This window comes from Schistocerca gregaria, chromosome 2 (assembly GCF_023897955.1).
Source record: "Schistocerca gregaria isolate iqSchGreg1 chromosome 2, iqSchGreg1.2, whole genome shotgun sequence".
NCBI lineage: Eukaryota > Metazoa > Arthropoda > Insecta > Orthoptera > Acrididae > Schistocerca > Schistocerca gregaria.
Window position 1 is genome coordinate 262,194,840 of NC_064921.1, and position 25,245 is coordinate 262,220,084.

At 42.9% G+C, this 25,245-nt stretch overlaps 1 pseudogene; it reads right to left on the reverse strand.

Annotated features, from left to right (window-relative positions):
• Positions 1 to 574: 574 nt before the first annotated feature.
• LOC126337416 (5S ribosomal RNA) lies at positions 575 to 691 on the reverse strand (annotated as a pseudogene).
• Positions 692 to 25,245: the final 24,554 nt, after the last annotated feature.

The following is a 25,245-nucleotide window of genomic DNA, read 5'->3' on the forward strand; positions in this document are numbered from 1 at the left end:
AATGGCGTATGTTCTGCTATAATTACATTATCAGTTGAATATTGGAAATAAGAAACGCTGCGAGAGCGCAAATTGAGTTATCCACGGCTAATAATTTGTTATATGAAGTTTCAGAGAAGCTTCTTTATACTTCAAAGTATATTCACTAGATATACTCTCTCTCACTCCGTCTTCAGGCCACGAGTGGTCTACCGGGACCATCCGACCATCGTGCCATCCTCAGAGGAGGATACAGATAGGAGAGGCGTGTGGTCAGCACACCGCTCTCCTGGTCGTTATGATGGTATTCTTGACCTAAGCCGCTACTATTCCGTCGAGTAGCTCCTCAAAAAATGGTTCAAATGGCTCTGCGCACTATGGGACTTAACATCTATGCTCATGAGTCCCCTAGAACTTAGAACTAATTAAACCTAACTAACCTAAGGATATCACACAACACCCAGTCATCACGAGGCAGAGAAAATCCCTGACCCCGCCTGGAATCGAACCCGAGAACCCGGGCGCGGGAACGCTACCGCGAGCTGCGGACGTAGGACCTCAATTGGCATCACGAGGCTGAGTGCACCTCGAAAAATGGCAACAACGCATGGCGGCTGGATGGTCACCCATCCAAGTGCAAGCCACGCCCAACAGCGCTTAACTTCGGTGATCTCACGGGAACTGGTGTATCCACTGCGGCAAGGCCGTTGCCTTAGTGCAAGGTAGAGAAAATTTTTTTATAGCTGTTAACTTGCTGGGATCCGGAGAGATTCCTTACGAAGAACTTAGACGTGCTATAAACTTTTTCTTCTCTCTTAGCGAATTTGTATTTTTGCAAATTGGCGGTAACTCCGAAATCAGAGAATCTTTGAAAGATCTGTTGTATAAGAGTTAAATATTCTTCCCATTTCACTAGATATAACACTGGATAAATGGCTCTGAGCATCATGGGACTTAACTTCTGAGCTCATCAGTCAGCTAGAATTTAGAACTACTTAAACCTAATCAACCTAAGGACATCACACACGTCCATAGCCGTAGCGGTCGCGCTGTTCCAGACTGTAGCACCTAGAACCGCTCGGTCACCCCGGCCGGCTATAACTTTGGATAAGTTCCTTTGTTCGTGACTTGAAGCACGACAAATCTGACAGCGTTTCTGACTGAAGTGGTAAATATGTTATAACCCGTTTCTCGTCCACTTTCCAACAAAACACAAGCAGTCTACCCTACAACGATAGACCCGTGGCCATGATCGGAAACATACTGTGACGTTACAGTAAACAATTGCACTAGTTACTGAGGAAAACACATCGCACTGTGAATGATTTCAAGACAGATATGTGAATACTGTCAAGCGGTTTAGCATTTCGTAGTGGAATATCACGAAAAAAGCTCACCCTAAGCCGACTGCTAGGTGCAGTAATATTGTGGTGACTAACAGTTTATTCTACTTCATTTCAGTTATTTTTGACGTGAACCTTTTGCGTCTAGTGCTTTAACGGAAAGAAAAGATTAGACTAGAATCATAAAGAATTCAGAGATATGAATTAAAGTTAAGCCGCATATAACGAACAAGGGACAGTCGATGCTCAGAAAGAAGCCGTCAGGCTAATTTAAGCTGAAATAGTATTTAACTGCGTATTATACACCATAATGAAATGAAACAAAATATTTTATGGTTCAAACTGCGCGATATTCCCGTCCTTCGAAATATTCCTTGCCTTCTATTGACCAGCATCTTATGTACTGAAAAAGGAGAACCTATTAGCCAAGGTCGGTTTTCTTGAGGTGAAATTCACACTGGTTTACTTCTCGCTGTGTTAGTGATATCGGTACAGTATTCGTTGTTGCTGCTCAGAAGTAAATGATGCTGTGCAGATTCAGTGAGTCTGTCAGACGTTTCAAATAATATGAAACTGTTATAATATGCTTTTCTTCTAATAAAATGATTTGTAATGTGAATATGTCATGGTTTCTCCCTATTCTTTACATTCTGACATTTGCCACTTTCAGCGTTTCCAATTTTTTTCTCTACAATTTTCAGATGGCGTATTTTTACCTCCGCTCATAAAATAAATTAATAATAAAGGAATCGCACTCTGTAGCAAAGAGAAAACCACGTTATCTGATGAACAAAATTCTAAGTAATGATTTACAGTTGTATTGACTACCAAGTGAATCTGAAAACGCACGTCAGTCAGGCACTCTCTTCATATTACGAAAAGGTAGAGTTGATCTTTATTTCGATTTACGTACGGGCAGTGACACGCTGCAAGTTTTGCATTCAGCTGGACGTTTACTCCCCACTTTAGCGCCACGACTGTCAACGATTGTACGCAGAGCTAACGCATGGAAGCAATCGCTTGCCGCGGAAAGTGAGTTGCAAATCCATAGATCGTTTATCGATATCCAAATTAATAGGAGCTGTGGATAGTTAATGTCTCCATCCATTTCCCGGATTACACACCACCGCAGTAACGGCGCTGCGCCCGTGCTGAGTCTCTGGAAAAGTGAATACGGTTCCAGGCGCTTTTATTTATTCACTGCAGATTAAAAAGAGTGGTTCTTCTAACAAGAATATAATCTGTTCTTTCACTGGTCCATATTACAGTAGTGGGAAGGTACGCTTGTTAATCGATAGGCTCTTACAATGAAAAGATAAACAGAAAACTAATTTTAGCTCCCACGATTTATGAAGTTTGCTTGATATATTTTGAGTGACCGTACGTTTTCAGACAAAGATAGTGAAAACTTATTAATGTTGATGTGGTCACACATCATGCGTCTCCCTACTGCTCTTTTTCTTTACGTTTTGGGCATCTGAGGACCACGTTAATTTGGGTCAACTTCGTTTCCTCCAGTCGTTTTCGTTATCTAATACTCTTTGCAACCTTCTTCGGTCTTCTGTGCATGACAATTTCGTTCTGTATCTAATTCTGTCCCCGAAACCTGAATTATTTTATATATCTCACATTTCTGTAAACCAACTTCCTCCTGATCACTTTTTACCTCTTAGAGCTAGCGCACTTTGCTTCTCTTGTTCATCAGAAACTGTGTTATTTGCTCTGTTAGCCTCCCGTGGTCCATTCTATGGATGTGTCCAAGTAGCACACTCCTTCTTTTCCTGAAGATGTCCGAGAATCTCTCTATCTTGCTACGTAGTTCTAAGTTCGCTTGTCTTCTAAACGGACTATCTGTTTTTCGCGGGCCCAAAATTCTCCAGAGAATCTATCGTTCCTGCAGTTCTAGCCTCTTAGACACTTTTCTTCTAACTAGATTAAGAGTTTCCGCTGCGTATAAGGTTTCAGGGTAATATTTCAACATTGCCATGAGGGAAATATTATTCTTATTATAAATCTTCTTTGTTCGTATATTAAATTCATTTTGTTTATTTTCCATTGTTTCCATTTCTGTCAGCCGAATTGCTATGCATTCACCAAGGAATTTAAAGCTCTCTGCCTTTTGAATTTTCCCCCTTCTATTGTCGCCCGTCTGGGAGCTTCTTTGATGTATGTCATATATTGCATCTTCTCGATAGAAACCTGGAGGTCTGCTTTAGTAGCTTGCTTCTGTGGTTGCCTCTTCTAACGATTTTGACACTGTCTAAGTACCGTCTGTGAATGCTAGACAAACTACCTTTACTCCTCTCTTCATGCACGCCAGTCGTATTTCACCCACATCTTTCATTTCTCGCAGCCACTCCCCGATCACCATATCAAGTACGAAGTTAAAGGGCAAAAGGGGAGAATCAGTCTCCGTGCCCCATCCCGGTTTTAATGGGGAAAGCCTCTATAAACTTTCCTCTGAACTTGACCTTAGATGTCTGTATTGCTTAAGGTCTGTTTAATCGGTTCTAAAATGTGGAACAGCGTTCGTCTATCAATTGAATCATAAGCTTTCTCGAAGTCTACGAATTATTGATTTGTATATTAAAATATAAGGTGTTTCAAAAAGGTTCTTCTGATTCAACAAGACTGGACCGTTGCGCGATCGATAGCTAGCTCCACGTCTTCTGGAACACGATGTTTGGCCTGAAGGAGGCGTGGACATTTGCCGTGAGTGACAATGAGACCGTTTCGAAGAGCGGCAGTCAGTGAAACAGCAGGGACAGCGCATTTCTGCGGGGTGACGGGCTGGCTGTTTGATCTACCGCCCGTGTGACATCCAAGTTGATCTGGCCGAGCATCTTCCAGACACGAGGGACCCGCATCAGAAACGGGAGTGGACACATTATTCCTTTGACTGACGAGGTATGGAGAATATCGGTGGGTTGTCGGCATCCACACATCTCCTGGTGGCTCCAAGCTTTTGCACTGTTTGTCACGGCAGAGCGGTTTTTTATGCTTGGTGAGCTACTTACAGTACGTCGCTTCGGTGCTAAAACTACGCGGCATTCGTAAATACTGATCTTGTTCCCCGCTCTGAGCGTGAGTATTGTGACTAGTTCGCTTCCTGCGAGAGTCTGTGTCCTGCTTCACCAGTATCTGACTCGGCTCATCCTCCTGTTGTTGTTGTTCCCTGTTCCACTGTCTTGCCAGGCGATTTGAGGAACGTGGCGCTCGTATCGAAACGGAACAACTTCCATTTGGTAACTGTCGTAGAATTGTGATTCGGCTGTGTGTTTCAAATTATTGGAGTTTTGTAAATTCCTTTTATGTTCAGTTTGTCATTATTCATGACGTTCAAAATATTTTTTTTCCCTTGGTATGTTCTGCACTAAATCACCAAGGCACTTTCTTTTGTTATTTGGAGACTCAAATTTTATACGTCTTACGCGGCCAAATCTTGATGCATGTATTTTGGTGGGCTATACTTCCAAGCCAAGCTTGGGTTTACGTAGGTGAGGTTTATCAGCCGACCGTTCGTGTCTTCCTACCCCCTATGTTTTCCGTCTCTCGCGACTGTTTAACGTATATACCGTCTCCGCCTCGTGGCGTGATTTGAAGCTTAACCTCGGTTGGCCGCTGAACATCTTTACTATCAGGTGTAGGTGCGAGTGGTTGTCGTGGTCAGTTACGTTATTATCTCTTAGCGACATTTCACATCTATTTTGTCTGTAATAGGTTTGTTTATAAATACACCTGCTGCCAGTCACGATTTTTGTTTATTTACTTTTCGCACGATGCGTTTCGGGAAATTATTCCAGTTTTCAAGTACGTTTTTTTATGTGCATTATGCCATTTCTGTTGATGTCAATGTGTGTGAGTCTGCTTCATTTCGTTGACTTTTACTGCAATACGTAAGAAACACGCGATTTTTTTAGTTGGTTATCGATTCTTTTGGTGAAGTTAGTGGCGAAATTTAGAAGAATTTGTATTTACAGTTTTCTAATGGCCCATTTGTGCAGAGTCCCACACACACTAAACATCACAACAACTTGTTGTACACTTTACACACCGAAAATATCTTACATAAACAAAACAGTTACAAAGATTTTCCTACGAGTCGTTCACAGAGACAACATTATAGGTCTTCCACAGATTATGATATGCTTTTGTAGAGAGGATATTTATCTTAACAATTTGGCTCAACAGTTACTTATACCGACTTTACAATTGTGCTTATTTCTAAGTTTTACTATTTTTATTTATGTATACTATCAAAATGTCTGAAGAAATTCACTGATTCACTTTCAAGTTTTTCGTTTAATATTTTATCTTCACGTGATCCGTAATGTGAGTATATCTCCTGTTCTTTCAGCAAATACATTTTATGTCGTTTATTTAGTTGGAGTACTTTGACATTTTGCTCTGTTTTTCCAAATGGGTGTCCTGTATTATGTATGAATGTTGCTATTCCTGACGTAGTGTGTTTGTTGTGTGAGTAGGCTTTAATGTGCTCTGTGTACCTGGTGTTGAAATTTCGGCCTGTTTGTCCTAGGTAGAAAATGGAGCATTCCTGTCTTGTTACCTTGTATATTTCAGAGTCTGAATATGGATCATGATTACACTTTATATTATGTATTAGTTTTTGTTGTAGTTTATTAGATGTAGAGAACGAAATTTTTACTTTCTGATTTTTGAAAAAATTTGCAGTCTTCTGTGATGCACAACCTATGTATGGGATACTAGATATACGTTTGTTTTTCTCTTTTTCTTCTGTGGTCTTTCTTCACTTTGTCTAAGATTGTGTCAACCATGGATACATTGTAACCATTGGCAACTGCAATCTTTTTCACTGTGTTTATTTCTTGTTGCATGTTTTCTCGGTTCAATGGTATTTTTGTTGCCCTGTTAGCATTGACCTGTATGCTGCCTGTTTTGTCATAATTGGGTGACATGAGGTTGCAGGGATCAGTCATTGTTTTTCCTGTAAATTTTGAATGTGCATGTATTGTCGTGTCTTGTAATATTTAGGTCCACGCTGTCAGCATGTAATCTGATGACTTACGCTTTAACTCATTTTACATAAAAGTCACTTCTGTGTTCATCAGGCTGTCATTCTATGTTTGTGTCTTGCCTACGATCGATGAGTGTGATGGGCAGCGTATCAGGCCCGCTCCAAGTTATTTCAGGGCCGTTCGTCAGGGCCCCATCGCCCGATGCTTCGTGGTTTCATGCCAAGCAACTTTGAATCTTTTTATTTCCTTTTAATGAACTCCTTTTCAGATAAACCTGAATTACTTGTTCGTATTTTAGTCTGACTTATTCTAAAGGTGTTTATTGCGAATGTGAGTGAAATCTTATGGGACTTGCTAAGATCATCAGTCCCTAAGATTACGCACTACTTAACCCATATTATCCTAAGGACAAACACACACACCCAGGCCCGAGGGAGGCAACGAACCTCCGCTGGGACCAGCCGCACATGATGTTTATTGCCTACCTGTTATCAAGACAGTTTTCTTAGAATCTTTGAAGAGATTGTTATGTAAATTCAATTGGAGAAATATTATCTGGCTTCTCTTTTGTACATTTTTGGATAGAGAATAACATTTGTTGTAAATTTAAGCTTTCGTACTTCATGTTCCCATGAATGACTTTTGGACAGTTGAGAACAAGCATCTGAATTAACACTATAATTTTCTTGTTATTTGTTCTTACTGAAATATTTGATAACATTGTTGGTAGATTATTAGTTATTGTTCTTAAATTATTTTCCATAGTTTCGTCCTAATATGTCAAGGTACTGTCGTCCTAATTGCTGAGTCGTTTTCCTGTGGAGTATTAATAAAAAATCTTGGCACGAATGATTTTCAGAACTTAGTTTTCCCGGTCCTTCCACTCGGAGGCAACCTTACGTCAGCATTGTATACCATTCTGTCTTTTGCGGGAAGAATGTGAGAAACATGGGAATTATTAATAACTTTTTAACTTGATTTCTTGTCTTTCAAAATAATCATCCACTCTAAAAACAATGTATTTTTACACGCATGGCAAGCTAGCCACGAGGTACTTTTCAGACTTACGTTTCCGCTCAAAGTGTTCATTTAACTTTCATAAATGTTCAATGTACTCTGTTTTGGGCACGACAAATATCCATGAAATTGTTGAACTCGTCCCAAACTTTTGCGGGCAGTCCCAGAATTACTGCGAACACTGCTCTTGCTATGTGGTGTCGCAGTTCTCCCAAAGGTGTTGAAAGGGGAGGCACGTGGGGCAGAGTCTTTCAGAAAACCGTGTAAAACAGCCGCATACCCCAAGGTCAGGCGACCTTCGACGGCAGTCAAGCAATTCGACGCGTAGCACTGTGCTCTCGACGAAAAACGCGTCACGCAGTTGCAACTTCGTGAACCGGTAATTTAAATCTGACTCCAAGGTAGGCATTTAGTTTCGATGCCTACGTTAAATACCACGTCAGACTTCCAACTCCACTCATGTAGAAGATCTGTAACACTGAAAGAGTTTACATCGCATATTATCAACAACAGCTTCAAGTTACGTAAGTAGAACAGAGCGGATGAACTGAACAGGATGAATAGAAAGTTATATTCAAGATAACATGTATTGGTAAAATATTTCACTTACGCTGAAAAGTATCTGGAATATGAAAAGCTTCTTCGAGATACGTTAGCACCGCTGGAACGTTCGGAGATGTTTCTTTCGGAGCCACCAGGAAAGTAAATTCCTCACAATTATGGAGGTCCTTGGGAGAGCCAGTACTGACAAAATTCCTCAACCTGATGTCAAAGATAGCTGAGAAAGGCGAAATACCTTCAGACATCAAAAAATGGTAATACATCCAACTCCAAAGACGGACATGTGTTCAATGAAACCCAAGTATCTAATGAGTCTTGGCTCCAAAAGTATAGTCACGGAATACCAATTTGTGTTTCTGAGAAATGCAAGACCACTCGACGTAATACTAATCCTCCGACTTATCTTGGAAGACACATTAAATAAAGACAAATCAATGTTTATAGTTAACAGCGCTAAAACAAATGGAGTGAAAGGTTTTCCACAAGTTGTAAAACAATGCAGGTGCGTCAAAGAAAATGAAAGAAAAACATATAGTTGAGAACTTGTTCAAAGACTAGACAGAGTAAGCAGAAAAAGTAACAAAGTTCAAGAAAAAAAATTAGTATTTCTGTCGTAGACGGCAAAGGACTTAGAAAATTAGTTGAACGGAGTGGATCAATTCTTACAAATTGACAGCTAGATGAACATTAAGAAAAATAGAACAAAAACAGTGGAATGCAGTCAATTAAATTAGACGATGTCTATCGAATTAAATGAGGAAATGAGTCACTAAAGGTAGTATAGGAATTTCACAGTTTTGGTCGCAAAATAACTGACGATGAACGATCTAGAGATGATATAAACTGCAAGTTGACAATATAAAAAAATAGCACTTGTTAGTATCGAATATATAGCAAAATGTAAGGAAATCATTTCTGAAAGCGTTTGTCTGGTGTGTAGCCTTGTATGGAAGTGAAGCAGTACACAGAAGAAGATAATAGAAGGTTTGCAATGCGATTCTGCAGAATAGTGCGGTAGTAGATGTCTGGTTTGTGGGGCGCTCAACTGCGCGGTCAGCAGCGCACGTATAAAGTCCTAATCTTTACACAATCTAATCTTTTACACAATCCACTCTTGCCACTGTCACGAATGATGATGATTGTGATAATGATGATGATAAAATGTTGAGGACAACACAACCAACCAGCCCCGGGCAGTAAATATCCCTAACCCGGCCGGGAATAGAGCCAGGGACTCCGTGATCCAGACACAGCAACGCTAGTCACTAGACGACGACCTGCCTTCTAGGGCAGTAGTGCAGATATTGAATAACTAATAACCAGCTACTGAATCGAATTATGGCAAAAAGATATGTATGGCACAGTCTGACCAATTGAATGAAATTGTTGACATCCTCAGGTATCAAGGAATCGTCAGTTTGCTAATGGGGGAAATTACGGACGGTACAATTTGAAAATGTAAACCGAGGCTGGAATATAGTAAGGAATATAGTAAGGAGGTCTCTAGAAGAGCGTAGCGTTCCAAAGCATTGGAAAAGGGCACAGGTCATCCCCGTTTTCAAGAAGGGACGTCGAACAGATGTGCAGAACTGTAGTTGAATTTTGGAACACGTATTATGTTCGAGTATAATGACTTTTCTGAAGACTAAAAATCTAATCTGTAGGAATCAGCATGGGTTTCGAAAAAGACGCTCGTGTGAAACCCAGCTCGCGCTATTCGTCCACGAGACTCAGAGCGCCATAGACACGGGTTCACAGGTAGATGCCGTGTTTCTTGACTTCCGCAAGGCATTCGATACAGGTTCCCCGCAGTGGTTTAATGAACAAAGTAAGAGCGTATGGACTATCAGACCAATTGTCTGATTGGATTGAGGAGTTCCTAAATAACAGAACGCAGCATGTCATTCTCAATGGAGAGAAGTCTTCCGAAGTAAGAGTCATTTCAGGTGTGTCGCAGGGAGTGTTATAGGACCGTTACTATTCACAATATACATAAATGACCTGGTGGATGACATCGGAAGTTCACTGAGGCTTTTTGCAGATGATGCTGTGGTGTATCGATAGGTTGTAACAACAGAAAATTGTACTGAAATGCAGGAGGATCTTCAGCGAATTGACGCATGGTGCAGGGAATGGCAATTGAATCTCAATGTGCTGTGAATACACAGAAAGATAGATCCCCTATCATTTAGCTACAAAATAGCAGGTCAGCAACTGGAAGCAGTTAATTCCATAAATAATCTGGGAGTACGCATTAGGAGTGATTTAAAATGGAATGATCATATAAAGTTGATCGTCGGTAAAGCAGATGCCAGACTGAGAATCATTGGAAGAATCCTAAGTAAATGCAGTCCGAAAACAAAGGAAGTAGGTTACAGTACGCTTGTTCGCCCACTGCCTAAATACTGCTCAGCAGTGTGGCATCCGTACCAGAGTGGGTTGATAGAAGAGATAGAGAAGATCTAACGGAGAGCAGCGCACTTCGTTACAGGATCATTTAGTAATCGCGAAAGCGTTAAGGAGATGATAGATAAACTCCAGTGGATGACTCTGCAGGAGAGACGCTCAGTAGCTCGATACGGGCTTTTGTTAAAGTTTCGAGAACATACCTTCACCGAAGAGTCAAGCAGCATATTGCCCCTCCTACGTATATCTCGCGAAAAGACCATGAGGATAAAATCAGAGAGATTAGAGCCCACACAGAAGCATACCGACAATACTTCTTTCCACGAACAATACGAGACTGGAATAGAAGGGAGAACCGATAGAGGTACTCAGGGTACCCTCCACTACACACCGTCAGGTGGCTTCCGGAGTATGGATGTAGATGTAGAGATTCAAGGGGTATAAGTTGAGGCAGTTATTCGGAGATGAAGAGCTTTGCCCATAACAGACTTGCAGAGAGAGCTGCATCCAAGCAGTCTTCTCAGTGAAAACCACGAAAATATATGTCCCAAATGCAAAGATACAAGGGTGGACAAAAGTAAGGAAACACTACGAAAAATGGGTGCAAGAACATGATTGCAGATTCTAGCCAAGAATGGAGGTTGTGCTGTGGTATTTGATCATGAACGGTACCTATGCAATGTCTTCAATTTGTCGTAAGACTCAATCATGGTTAGAACAGTCCAAAAATGGCTCTGAGCACTATGGGACTTATCTTCTGAGGTCATCAGTCCCCTAGAACTTAGAACTACTTGAACCGAGCCAAGCTAAGGACATCACACACATCCATGATCGAGGCAGGATTCGAACCTGCGATCGTAGTGGTTGTGTGGTTCCAGACTGTAGCACCTAGAACCGCTCGACCACTCCAGCAGGCGTCAGAACAGTGTTCTGGCTGTTGCGAGTGCATAATGTCGGAGCTAAGTGAATTCGTACTTGGACAAGTTGTTAGTAACTGTATAGTAGGTACCTTCGTCCAAGATAGCCGAAGTGTTTAGTGTTTCAGGTACCACCGTATCGAAGATTTATATCACATACAGGAAAAGCAAAAAAGCGGAATGTGCTAAATCAAAATGCAAACGAAAATCAGTGTGTTGAGTGATGGTGACTAACCGTCTATCATCATAAGAAGTCGACAGCTGCAAAAGTCATCGCGGAACAGAATGTAGCACTCCAAAACAGTTTCAACACCAAAATCATTTCTGAAAGCGTTTGTCTGGTGTGTGGTGGCCTTGAATGGAAGTGAATCAGTACACAGAAGAAGATAGCAGATGATTTGAAGTGCGATTCTGCAGAATAGTGCGGTAGTAGAGGATGTTTGGTTTGTGGAGCGCTCAAGTGCGCGGTCAGCAGCGCCCGTACAAAGTCCCATCTTTACACGGTCCAAGAAGCAGGGCACTGCAGGACGACCTGGAATTCCAAAACAACTTACTAGTGATGCAAAACCCCGTTAACAGGAAAACGTGGCGCCGAAGAGATAAAACCTGGACTTTGAACCAAAGAGACAAATTCATTTGGTCGGTGGCGTCTCTTTTCACGCTGTTTTCAACTTCTGGCCGTGTTTAAGTCAGAAGAGTGAACCATGGCCACGGTTGGGTGTTGATCGGGCAGCCATATCGCGGTTTTCCTCGGCCCCACCAATTACTCTGCGACGTCGCATTACTGCCAGGGATTATGTAACCATTATGGCTGATCAGGACCGTCCGGTCAGCCCCCTTGTCTAAGAGGTCAGTGTGTTTGATTGCCATCAAGCCGGACCGGCTCCTAATCCCGGCGGCGTTGGAGATTTTCTACACTCGAGAAATTGGGTGTAGTGTTGTCCTACTCATCATTTCACTGTTATCAACACGCAGGTCGCCTAGTGTGTGGTGTCAACTGCAAGGACTTGCAGCTCTTCGGCCGAACTCCCCGAGCTGGAGACTCCCGGCCGTCAGTGCCATATGATCATCCATTCGGGTCGATCCGATGGTACAGTGCTTGTTCCTCAATGATGATGCTGTGTTACAACACGAACGGCCCTTGTTCTCACAGCTCACATCGTCCATGACTGGTCTTGTTAGCATGAGAATGAATTGCTCCATCTCTCCTGACCACCACAGTCACCAGATCATAGACTACTGGCCATTAAAATTGCTACACCAAGAAGAAATGCAGACGATAAACGGGTATTCATTGGACAAAGATATTATACTACAACTCACATGTGATTACATTTTCACGCAATTTGGGAGCATAGATCCTGAGAAATCAGTACCCACAACAACAACCTCTGGCCGTAATAACATCCTTGATACGCCTGGGCATTGAGTCAAACAGAGCTTGGATAGCGTGTACAGGTACAGCTGCCCATTCAGCTTCAACACGATACCACAGTTCATCAAGGGTAGTGACTGGCGTATTGTGACGAGCCAGTTGCTCGGCCACCATTGACCAGACGTTTTCATTTGGTGAAAGATCTGGAGAATGTGCTGGCCACGACAGCAGCCGAACATTTTGTGTATCGAGAAAGGCCCATATAGGACCTGGAGCACGCGGTCGTGCATTATCCTGATGAAATGTAGGGTTTCGCAGGGATCGAATGGAGGGTAGAGCCACGGGTCGTAGCACATCTGAAATATAACGTCCATTGTTCAAAGTGCCGTAAGTGCGAACAAGAGGTGACCGAGACGTGTAACCAATGGCATCCCATACCATCACGCCGTGTGATACGCAAGTAGGCGATGACGAATACAAGCTTCCAATGTGCGTTCACCGCGATGTCGCCAAACACGGATGCGACCATCATGATGCTGTAAACAGAACCTGGATTCATCCGAAAAAATGACGTTTTGCCATTCGTGCACCCACGTTCGTCGTTGAGTACACCATCGCAGGCGCTCCTGTCTGTGATCCAGCGTCAAGGCCTCCGAGCTCATAGTCCATGCTACTGCAAACGTCGTCGAACTGTTCGTGCAGATGGTAGTTGTCTTGTCCCGAGCTGTTGACTCAGGGATTGAGACGTAGCTGCACGATCCGTTACAGCCAAGCGGATAAGGTGCCTGCCAACTCGACTGCTAGTGATACGAGGCTGTTGGGCTCCAGCACGGCATTCCGTATTACCCTCCTGAACCCACCGATTCCATATTATGATACAGTCATTGGGTCTCGACCAACGCGAGCAGGAATGGTGCGATACGATAAACCGCAATCGTGATAGCCTACAATCCGATATTTATCAAAGACGGAAACGTGATGGTGCGCATTTCGCCTCCTTCCACCAGGCATCACGACAACGTTTCACCAGGCAACGCCGATCAACTGCGGTTTGTGTATGAGAAATCGGCTGCAAACTTTCCTCATGTCGGCACGTTGTAGGTGTCGACACCGTGTCAACCCTGTGTGAATGCTCTGCAAAGACGTCATGTTTGTGGTGTAGCAATTTTAATGGCCAGTAGTGTATTAATGAGCCTTTATCGTCTACTTCGGAGAGAAGAATGCGTGATCGCTATCGACATCCATCATCGTTTCCTGAAACTGAAGCTGTTTTACACGAAGAGCAGCGTAAAATTCTCTTGAATTCTCTACAGGTACTTATCCATTCCGAGTCAACTGAAGTTGTTTTGATTGACAAAGGTTTTTCTGCGCTGTGATAATGAGTTTGTGAAGTTTCCATAGTTTTGCACACCCTCTCTGTATCCAAACACTTCGGTGTACGAAGACAATGTAACCACGCTGGCGGAGCGGACGGATTCCCGCGTGGCACGGCGGATCCGTGCAGACGCTGGTGCGCTGACACAGGACATGCATACTGCAGCCGCGGGCCGCGTCTGTCTGCAGGAGATAAGAGGGAGCGGCCCCTGGCGTCAGCAGATGCGGTGGCGATACGCGGCGTGTCTTATCAGCGCGGCGAGTCCGGGCCGCCACTAGAGACGTGCTGACGCGCCACGCCTCGCACCCCTCGAGCACCCGATCCCGCCCAGCCGCGCTGACCGCCAGCCGGCCTCTCTCTGCTGCCGCAGCGCACGCCTCCCTCCGACACGCACGCCGCTGCCACGCTCGCTAGCGCCCACAAGAAATGGCAATAAAAGGACGTAGCACGAGATACGTCCACTGTAATTTCGACAGCTGGGCAGATCAGTCCATATTATAAAAATGTATGTGTAGTCTGCTCAGAATGTCGTGGCCGGTAACTGCGCAGATGGGAATGCGGTAGTGGCGGGGGTTACGGACATGCGTCGCAGCGGAAATATCGAGCACTGGAGAGGATGATCGTTCTAAAGTGAAGCCTACACTCACATTTTTTGTAGATATTAAGTGAAGCCACTCCACGTCCACACTCGCAAGGTGACCATCCAAAAAGATCTGCTGTCACCTCTGCTTTAGATCCGACAAAAATGCATCGATTTATTTTCGCCTGGCTTCTTAACCATTTGTAACTTTCAGAGAAGCTTTTTGGACAACCTGGTTGTGGAGAGAAGCAGCGATTAGTATGATTAACCAATAATTCAAGAAAAGCTTCTGTAAAGTTTGGAAGGTAGGAGACGAGATACTGGCAGAAGTAAAGCTGTGAGTACCGGGCGTGAGTCGTGCTTCGGTAGCTCAGATGGTAGAGCACTTGCCCGCGAAAGGCAAAGGTCCCGAGTTCGAGTCTCGGTCGGGCACACAGTTTTAATCTGCCAGGAAGTTTCAATTCAAGAACAGTCTTAATCGCATTTGTTATTGTTATAATAACGCCAACCGGTTTCAACCCGACGTAGGCGTCATCTTCTGGGTGTTTATACCATTGGTCGACTACTGGTGGTGTCGCTCCTATAGTTTCCTGCAGTTATGTAGACAGGAGTGACACCAGAGCAGTCGACCAATGGTGTAAACTCCCAGAAGATGACGCCTACGTCGGGGTGAAACCGGTTGGCGGTATTATAATAATAATAAATGCGATTAAGAATGTTCTTGAATTATTGGTTGCAGAGAAGCGTTATGAGTGGCGAATTTTGAGTAAAACTCATCAATCTTTCTGGTTGCCATGTTAAAATTTGCTTATTTTGTCGAACCACAGCGGTGTTTAAACAGCTTCACTCTGCTAACATGTTGTAAAGATACAATGGTGAGAGAATTCTGAAACAGTCGTTTATTACACTAAAGAGCCAGAGAAACTGGTACACCTGCCTAATATCGTGTAGGGACCCCATCAGCTCGCAGAAGTACCGCAACACAACGTGGCATGGACTCGACTAATGTCTGAAGTAGTGCTGGAGGGAATTAACACCATGAATCCTGGAGAGCTACCCATGAATCCGTAAGAGTACGAGCGGCGGAGATCTCGTCTGAACAGCACGTTACAGTGCTCAATAATGTTCATGTCTGGGGAGTTTGGCGGGCAGCGGAAGTGTTTAGACTCAGAAGAGTTTTCCTGGAGTCACTCTGTAGCAATTCCGGACGTGTGGGGGGTCGAATTGTCTCCTTGGAATTGCCGAAGACCGTCAGAATGCAAAATGGACATGAATCGATGCAGGTAATCAGACAGGTTGCTTACGTACGTGTCACCTGTCACAGTCGTATCTATACGCATCAGGGGTCCCATATCACTCCAACTGCACACGCCCCACGCCATTACAGAACCTCCACCAGCTTCAACAGTCCCTTGCTGACATGCAGGGTGCATGGATTCTTGAGGTTGCCTCCACAACCGTACACGTCCATCTACTCGATACAATTTCAAACGAAACTCGTTCAACCAGACAACATGTTTCCATTCATCAACGGTCCAATATCAGTGTTGATGGACCCAGGTCAGGCGTAAAGCTTTGTGTCGTGCACTCATCAAGGGTAGATGAATGGGCGTTTGGCTCCAAAAGCCGATATCGATGATTTTTCTTTGAATGATTCGCACGCTGACACTTGTTGATGGCCAAGCCTTGAAATCTGCAGCAATTTGTGTAGCGTTGCATTTCTATCACGTTGAATGACTATCTTCTGTCGTCGTTGGTCCCGTTCTTGCAGCTTCTTTTTCCGGCCATAGCGAGGTTGGAGATTTAATGTTTTTCCAGATTCCTGATATCCACGGTACACTTGTGAAATGGTCGTATGGGAAAATCCCCACTTGATCTGTACCTCAGAGATGCTATGTCCCATCGATCATGCGTTGACTATAGCAAAACGTTCAATTCACTTAATTCCTGATAACCTGCCATTGTAGCAGCAGCAACCGATCCAACGACTTGTCATATGTAGACGTTGTCGATAGCAACGCCGTGTTCTGCCTGTTTACATCCTTTGTATTTGAATATGTATATCTATACCAGTTTCTTTGGCGTTTTAGCGTAAGTTTATTAAGTGAGGAACAGAAGAAAAGCAAGGTCAGTAACTTATAGGGAAGCACATCCTTGGTACAAAAGAATGCGTAATGTCTTCAGCTCTGTTGATCCAAAATTCATAGCATTTCTTGTTTCACCAACTATCGATGGATCTAAAAAATCATATCCTTTCATCGAGAATATATGTAGTTAGTGGAATAGCATGGTAGATAGCGTGCTATCATTTTCCAAAATCTCATTTCGATATCTGAAACCGTTTATGAAACTCTGGCTTAATTGCTGGCGCACCGCGATCGCAAGTGAGTGTACTACGTCGGAAAAATTTTCTCGAGGTTGGTGACGGATGGATACCTCTACCCAAGTCTAACTGACGCAAAATCATAACGATCTCTGTTTCTCGTTGCAAACTTTTCCTAATTTCACGCAGTGTTTTACTTTCACGTAAATATCACAATAAGTATGACCCCTAACGAAATGATGGGCACATCATCATGAGTTTAATATGTAAAGCTATAAGTAAAGCAAAAATGAAAACTTTTTTACTGAATAATTTCTCTAAAATCGTTTGAGAATGATTTCAGACTGTACGCCTCGATTCTGTCATGGCAGACCGACCGAACGATAGAAAACACTTGTCGGCCTCCCCTTCCGAAGAAAATAATGAGCTCGCCCAGCACTCTGGACAACTGGTCACTGAACATTGATGATCGTATCCTGCGGACTATGTGAGAGGCGTTCAGTAAGAAACGCAACACATTTCTTTGTCGACCAATTTTGGTTGAAAAAACGTATGGCAGGTCCCCCTGACTCGACGCACTACGCTACTTCAACCACCGAGCCACTGTTGGTTGCCAAAAAGAAACTGCACTGAGTCGAGCTAACAGACACTAGTCATAGAATTCGGTACAAAAAGGAACCAAAGAAAAGACAGTGTCATTCTACGTTATTCATTATTTAACTCAAAAATAATTTAGTTGCGAATAAATTTGCTTTATTGATTTGCTTATTGGAATAACTACCCAGACAGAAATTTATTCGAATAACATTCATCTCTGCTTACCACTCTACCTTGCACTTCCTTCCTCTTTCCATTGAGCGCACTTAATACTATCAATTGTACAGAGGCCTGTTAGTTAATTTGCTCGATTTACTCAGGAGAGTCCCAGTGTAGCTGGATTAAAGTTCTTTGTTAATTATACATGAAACTGACAGTTGTAATCTGGTGACTGGCCCCTCAATATAAATCTTTTTCATTTGTTCTTCTAAAACATGTCTCAATATCAGTGACGTTTTATCATCCGACTGAATGGGAGCATTGTTGCATCAGCTATTCTTTCACACAAATTTACAGATCGACAGTTAGATCGATGATTTCAATAACATTCGGTTTTCGGCTATCACTTTAATTTTCACTATGGTAATTCTTAGTGAATCTCAGGCGTACACCCGCAATGCGTGCGAGATGAGTGATGGGTAGCGAGCGCGGATCATTCATTTTCACCATGTGGATGCAGTGCTCTATTGCTTACTGCAGTACAGATATCACCGGCAAGCCGGATCGCAGCGATATGAGAAGGAAAACATACGGCCAGTAGCCTGAATATCAAATGTTTTATCTGCAACTCACCAGGTAAGTCATAGTTCATTGTTAGCAGTTAACCTGTTACATTGTAGAACTGAACTGCTTCTTCAGAGTCATTCGCTTTTCTGTAGTCTAACTGACAGTTCCTCAGTTTCTCCTCACCTTTTGCTGCTAGCATCACAGTGGAGTACAAGCACAGTGTATGTGTATATGTTTGGGACCTCATCCTAAACTTATGGATTGATTTCAACCAAATTTAGCACAAAGACAGCAATCTTCACAAGGATACATGCAAAAACGTATTTTTTTCCAGCCCCTGATGCGTAGGCTGCCTTGCATGACAGGCATGTTGCATGGCATCAGTTGCTGAAAAAAGCATGTATCGCAGAGCAGCCTATATTCAGGGGCAAGAATGGTTGTCCAGTTCCTGACATGTATACTCTCTTGCATTTCTGGTGTGTAATTTTAGAGTAGTATCACCCTTCTTTAACTACCTGATTTGCATGGTGGCCTGTACACCAGAGGCAAATAAATGATTTTCAAGACCCTGACGTGTAGTCTGCCCTGTGTGAGACATGTGTTGCGGGAGTAGTGTGGGCCAGCTTTATTGAACTTTAGTGCAGAGGCTACTAGATATGCTGATGAGTGTGTGTGTGTGAGGGGGGGGGGGGGCAGGTTGAGATGGAAAAGGTAGAGCGGGAGGCAGCAATGGAAAAAAGAGAGGGGTGGAGGATACTGTCAGAGGAAAGGAGAGGGAGATATGGTGATAGGAAGAGAGGGTGGACAAAATGGACAAAGAGAGGAGGAGAAGAAGATGGAGAGACAGAAAAGAGAGGATGTGATATATGTGGGAGTATGAGGTGGATAACCAGAGGGGGTAAGAAACTGACACAGAGAGGAGGAGGAGGAAGTGTATTCCATGTGTCAAACCCATAGTCAGGGGATGCCGTGGGGGAAAAGTCTAGTAGGGGATAACTCAGAACGGCACAGGGAACGGCCGCGGCTGCAGCATGAGAAGATTGACTAGAAGCGTTATGAGAGCGGCTGTCGTTACAGCCGGGCAGGATGACGAAGCGCGCTGTAGAGATGCGGCCAGCAGAGCAAACAATGGCGGGCCAAATGAGCTCTCAGCACGGGACGGGACAAGTGCGCCGCGATGAAACGCGGCCTGCCGCATTACGGGACATTGTGACGCGCGCGGTCTGCCCCCACGTGAGGGCGCCGCCCCACCACACCTGCGGTTAGCGACGGCTGCCTCGTTCTTTTCTAAATAATATATCAACCGGTGCAACAGCGCAAACAGGCCAGTCCTGGTCGTAATGCTTAGCTGTGCAGGAAGCCGAAGTTCACACATCACTGAAGAACCACACTTACGAGCTGCCTGTCAAGACGCTCCAAGGACATCAAAGGGAAACAGTGGTTAGAAGGGAGTGAGGTATCATTGTAGCCTACACTCGGTGCTATTCAAACTTTTCACTGAACCAGCAGTAAATGAAACCAAGGGGAGGTTTCTAAAGGGAATTAAAGGGGGTAGGACGTCAAACGGGACGACTTGGAGCAGGAGAGACACCACAGGACATTTTAATCTCCACTGTCTATACCTGTTCAAATAAATTCATAAAAATTTGTCAGAATGACCAGAAAAGATTCAGGATTTACACTTATAGTGGTGGAAGTTCAAAAATATAAGAAAATAATTTATTTTTTTACATTTGTATTTCACCTTTTTTTCACTTACCTCTGCCTGCATTTGTTGCTATAGGTACACTTTTCTTCATATGTAAGGGAGATTCTTCGATGAATTTTGCACAGCATACAAATCATGCTTACAAGTCTATGACACTTCAGAATTTTCCAAATCTATTAAAAACTGTGGTAAAATTGAGATAATTAACTATAAAATTTGAGTTTTTCTAAACATGAAGTTATATAACAGCACATTCATTTGTTCATAAATTAAATAATTTCTAGAGTTTCATACACCTGTAAGTATGGTTTGTATGCTGTGCAGAATTCATCGAAGAATCTCTCTTACTTATGAAGAAACGTGTACCTATAGCAACAAACGCAGCCAATAGAAGTGAAAAAATGATGAACTTTCACATGTAAAAAAAATATTTTGTTATGTTTTTGAACTTCCACAGCTGTTAGTGTGAAACATGAATCCTTCCTCGTCATGCTGACATGAATTTATTCGTAAAAGTATAGACAGTGGGAATTAAAATGTTCTGCAGTGTCTCTCCTGCTCCAAGACGGCGCGTTTGACATCCCCCCCCCCCCCCCTTAAGAAGTAGAAATGAAAACTTTGAGGTTTACCGATGCTATTGTAATCCTATTAATCGTCCTGGAAGAGCAGGCGAATGGAATTGATAGTGTCCTGAAAAATTGTGAGATGAACACCAATAAAAGTAAAAAGAGCCTCATGGAATGCAGTCAAATTATATCAGGCGGTTTTGCAGGAATTATACTGCGAAGGAGCACTTGCTAAGAACAACCGACACTTGATAGGAACAACCGACCAATGACAGTAAAAGAAAATGTACGAGAGGGAGGAACGTGTTAACTGAAGCCAAGCTTGTCACGGACGCCTGTATGCATTCAGCAGTTCATGTAGTATGGTGTTTGACAGAGGCTGTTGTAGAATCGAGCAGTGCGATATTCCGTGTGTATGGAAGACATGATTTGAGTACTTACAAACGCTCACGAGCAACTGAACGACCCAGATCTGGTCTGTTACTACTGTGAACACGGTACTAGCTGCATGCAAAAGTGTCATCTCATAACTAAAAAAAGGCCAGTGAAGACGGAAATGCGAAATCATGTCGGTGACCGTGTACAGACTACCACACGATAAGAGGACCGACACGTGACCCTAGTGGCGAAAAGGAAGGGATCTGTAACTCCTAGGGAGACCGCTGCAGACGTTGCCGTAGCTACCGTTGCCAGAACAACTTTGCGGCGACTAAATAACGCTGATTTGTACCCTCTGAAGCCTGTCCAATTTTATTACTTCATCATCAAGATGAGATCCCGTTGGTGTAGAGAGAATTTTGGTTGTGGTCAGCAACATTGGTCCAGAGTGATATTCTCTGACGAAACCCGCTTCACTGTGCCAAGTGATTCTGGCCACCAAGTAGTCTGGGGAGAGACGGGAACATTTACATACTACAGAAGGTTCATGAGCTTTATTGGTATAGCTTAAGTGCTATGGTGTTGGCAAGCATTATACACACCGGTCGTACACTCTTGCACATCAGCGAGGTACTGTTGCATTACAGCGGTATTGCAGGGAGATTATTCTAGTCATGTCCATCTATTAACGGGTGCCTTAGGTCCCGACTTCCTGCTTATGTACGACAATGCCCGTGTGCACTGGAAAGTGAAGATATGGAACGTATGGAATGACCTATGTAGAATGACGGCATTCACGACCGGGTGACATGGCTGTTGATATACTTTCCGGGATGTGAGGTCGTGGTCCAAGAACTTTTCTGCTCCTTACGTTTCGTCCAGGACTGCGCTGGACTTCCTCAGAGGCGCTGCTCCGCTGAGTCTTGCCGATTGACTGGTCGGGTGTTTGAGAGCGACTTATATATTGTGAGAAAGGGGGGCGTGGTTCAGGTGACACGTGATGAGCACTGATAATCCATATCAAAGATAAGGTTGACTATCGATTACTACCTTGTCAAAGATAAAAATTGTTAGCAATTTTGTAGAGCCACTGTCCATATATCGCTAAGTTTCATAGCCTCCTCTTTCCTATTAAATTTATCGTGATCTTTAAAAATTTGAATAGCTTCTCTATATAGCCGTGGATAGTAATTTAACGTTGTAGATAAAACTTCGGTATCCGAAAACTTCATTTGGTGGTTGCCTGGTTGAAGAGCATGTTCCACTACACCTGATTTTTCTATTTTTCCAAGTCGACAAAGACTTTCATGCTCCTTCAGTCGCGTATTTACGCTTCTTTTGGTAGTACCAATATAAACTTTACTGCAGGTACACGGAATTTTATACACACAATATGTCGACAGGGGAGGGCGTTTATCCTTCACAGATCGTAGTACTTGACTTATTTTCTCTGTTGGTTTAAAGACCGGTTTTATGTCATGTTTTCGTAAAATCTTACCGATCCGATCTGTTACTTTTTTAATAAAAGGGTCTTTAAACCAGCAGAAAAGTTCTTGGACCACGACCTCACATCCCGGAAAGTATATCAACAGCCAATGATCTATGTACGCTTCGGGCCCAAACCCTATAGTGCATGCCTGGGATGCTCTTGTCGGACTTGTTTCTCAACGAACACCCCCTCCCCGAACTGTGCAATAACTGAAAATCGCCTTGAGAGAGAAGTGGTACAATATCGCCCAAGGGCTCCTCAAACGTTTGGTAGCTAGCATGAATAACAGGCGAAGAAACAGCATTAGTGCCCCAGGAGAGCATACTCCTTATTGATAGTCCGATCTGGACCTTTATGTTGAGAGCCTGACCTGTGTCAAACACGAACGTTATTCATGTTAACCTGATTTTCCATGTGGTGAAATCTGTACCAATTGTCGTCATAAGTATATCACTCCAGCTCTATTACGTATGCACTATGTTTCACGTCGTCCATCATTGCCTGTGGTTATTCCTGTCCAATAACGTCTGTGTTGTTCACCAGTTGTCTAACATTGTCGATTAGGGATCAAGACACGAAAACTAGAAGATGAGTTTTGCTATTTGGGCAGCAAAATAACTGATGGTCGCCCGAAATAGAAAGGAAGTAAAATGCAGAATGGCGACAGCACAAAAAGCATTTTGGAAAAACAGAAATTTGTTAAGATCTACTACGAATTTAAACGTTATCTGAAGGTGTTTGTCTGCTGTGTAACTTTGTGCAGAAGAGAAACGTCGACGACAGGTTGATCACACAAGAAGAGAATAGACGCTATTTACATTGGATGCTACAGATGAATGCTGAATGATAGATTGATAGATAGAGTAAGTGAAGAGGAGGTATTGAATCGAGAGGAGGACAAAACAAATTCCTGGCACATCTTGGCTAAAAGAAGGGATGAAAGGATTGATGAATCACCAATTGGTAATGAAGGTGAGTCTGGGTGGTAAAAACCGTAGACGGGAACCAAGGAATGAATACAGAAGCATGTTCAAATAGATGTAGGTCGCAGCAGTTCACCGGAGATGAAGAGGCTTGCACCAGTAAACCCTCCAGTCCCCGGTTCTTTAAACAACTGAATTACCATGTATAAAATAGCTTCAAGCGTCTGATTACTTTACAAATGAGTTAATATTTAAATATTTGACGTTAAACACATAAAACCGTTAAAGCGAGAAAAAGTTTAGGAGAGATTTGAAATTACATTTAAAATTAGTGGGAATTTGCTAAGTGCTCTCATTTTCAAATGATGGATGGATAATGTCTACGGATGCTGCGCACTATGAGTTATAGTGACTCAACACATGAACACCATTTCTAATTTTTACACTTGCCCTATTGTCTTAACATTAGATTACACGTTAGATTATACGTTTTAATAAATAAGTTGTAAAAGCATTTCAAATTTCTAACTTTTACGAAATACTAAAAATTAAATTTTTGTAGACGCTGGAAGCAGTTAGGCAGGCAACCTGTGACCCAATCCACGTGACAAATATCGTTTAGTATTATCGATATAGCTGCATCAAACCAGTCTTCGAAGTTAAGACCACAACACGAAGTGATAAACGTATTAGAAATAGTTGATAGTAACCAACCAGTTAGCCAATAAGGTAATTTTCATTTTTAAAGTGGTTGTTTGAGAACGTAACGTTTTTGAATTCAGCGTAGGTAAAAGTTGCTAACTTCACACATTCGTTTTGTCATACACTATTCGCCTAACAAACATTTTGGCCCATAGTTTTAAAACTAAAAGACTGAATTTTACATGGACATATATCTAAATTTTTTGTTCTTTCTAAACTCATGTAGTTTTTCATAACGAAGTTAATAAATCGTGTTAATTACGTTAATGATTTAAGTTACTTGCATTTTTAAATCACATTAATTCATTAAATCATTAATTCTGTAGTAGAACTTCACAGAATTTACTAAGAAACCTGAACAAGGACATTATTCCAACGGGTTGTGTTGGCCACATCTGGAAGGTCACTTCAGTCATCGCCTAGGCAAAGCTCACCCTCGTCCATACTCTGATCTTCCCTGTCGTAACGTATGCAGTAGAAACTTGGATGATGAATACGGCGAACAGTCACAGGATTGATGCTTTGTAAATAAGCTGCTATAGAAGATTACTCTGAATACCACGGACAGCACATATAATTAATGAATCGATTCTGAGGCACCTCGGCTTTAGAACAAGACTGTTGACGCAAAGGAATTATGCTGCTAGAGTGGGCATTGATATAAATCGTTGTGGAAAGTGGAAAATCTGCGCCGGACCTCCTGCTTGCTACACAAATGCACTGATCCCTGCGCCGTGCAGACACAGTCATCACCGCAACTGCACGGACTATCGTAGTAGGCCTCCCGTCAGGCGCTCATTCTCACCTTACCTGCACACTATCCTCATTTCTGACAGCATTTAACCGATTTCCGTAAAATTTGGAGAACGGTGTGCATCTACATTGAAGTCATCAATTTATCGTCCTCACTTTAATTATATAGGTGATGTCCGTTCGTTCTGAATGTCCGAAAGAACAAACACCATGTTTAAACCGTACATTGTCAACTGTGAACCAAAAATTAGATGAAATATTTTGGTCATTTTACCGAAATCAAGAGGCAATGGAAAGAGAAATCACAGACTGAAAACGGCCGAAGACCAAGAGGACGCGCACCAATTTGGTGAACAGACCATATTACGAGCATGACAGGGATGGGCGTGCTGCAAGCAAGTCACCATGCCCAAGACAGAGCTTTGGGGTGGCAGGTGGTCAAGAGACTTGTTAAGTGATGTCATTACACCCTTGCGTTGGGTTAGACCAAATAGAAGGGGGAGAGAGAGATTGTTGCAATTATGGTAATG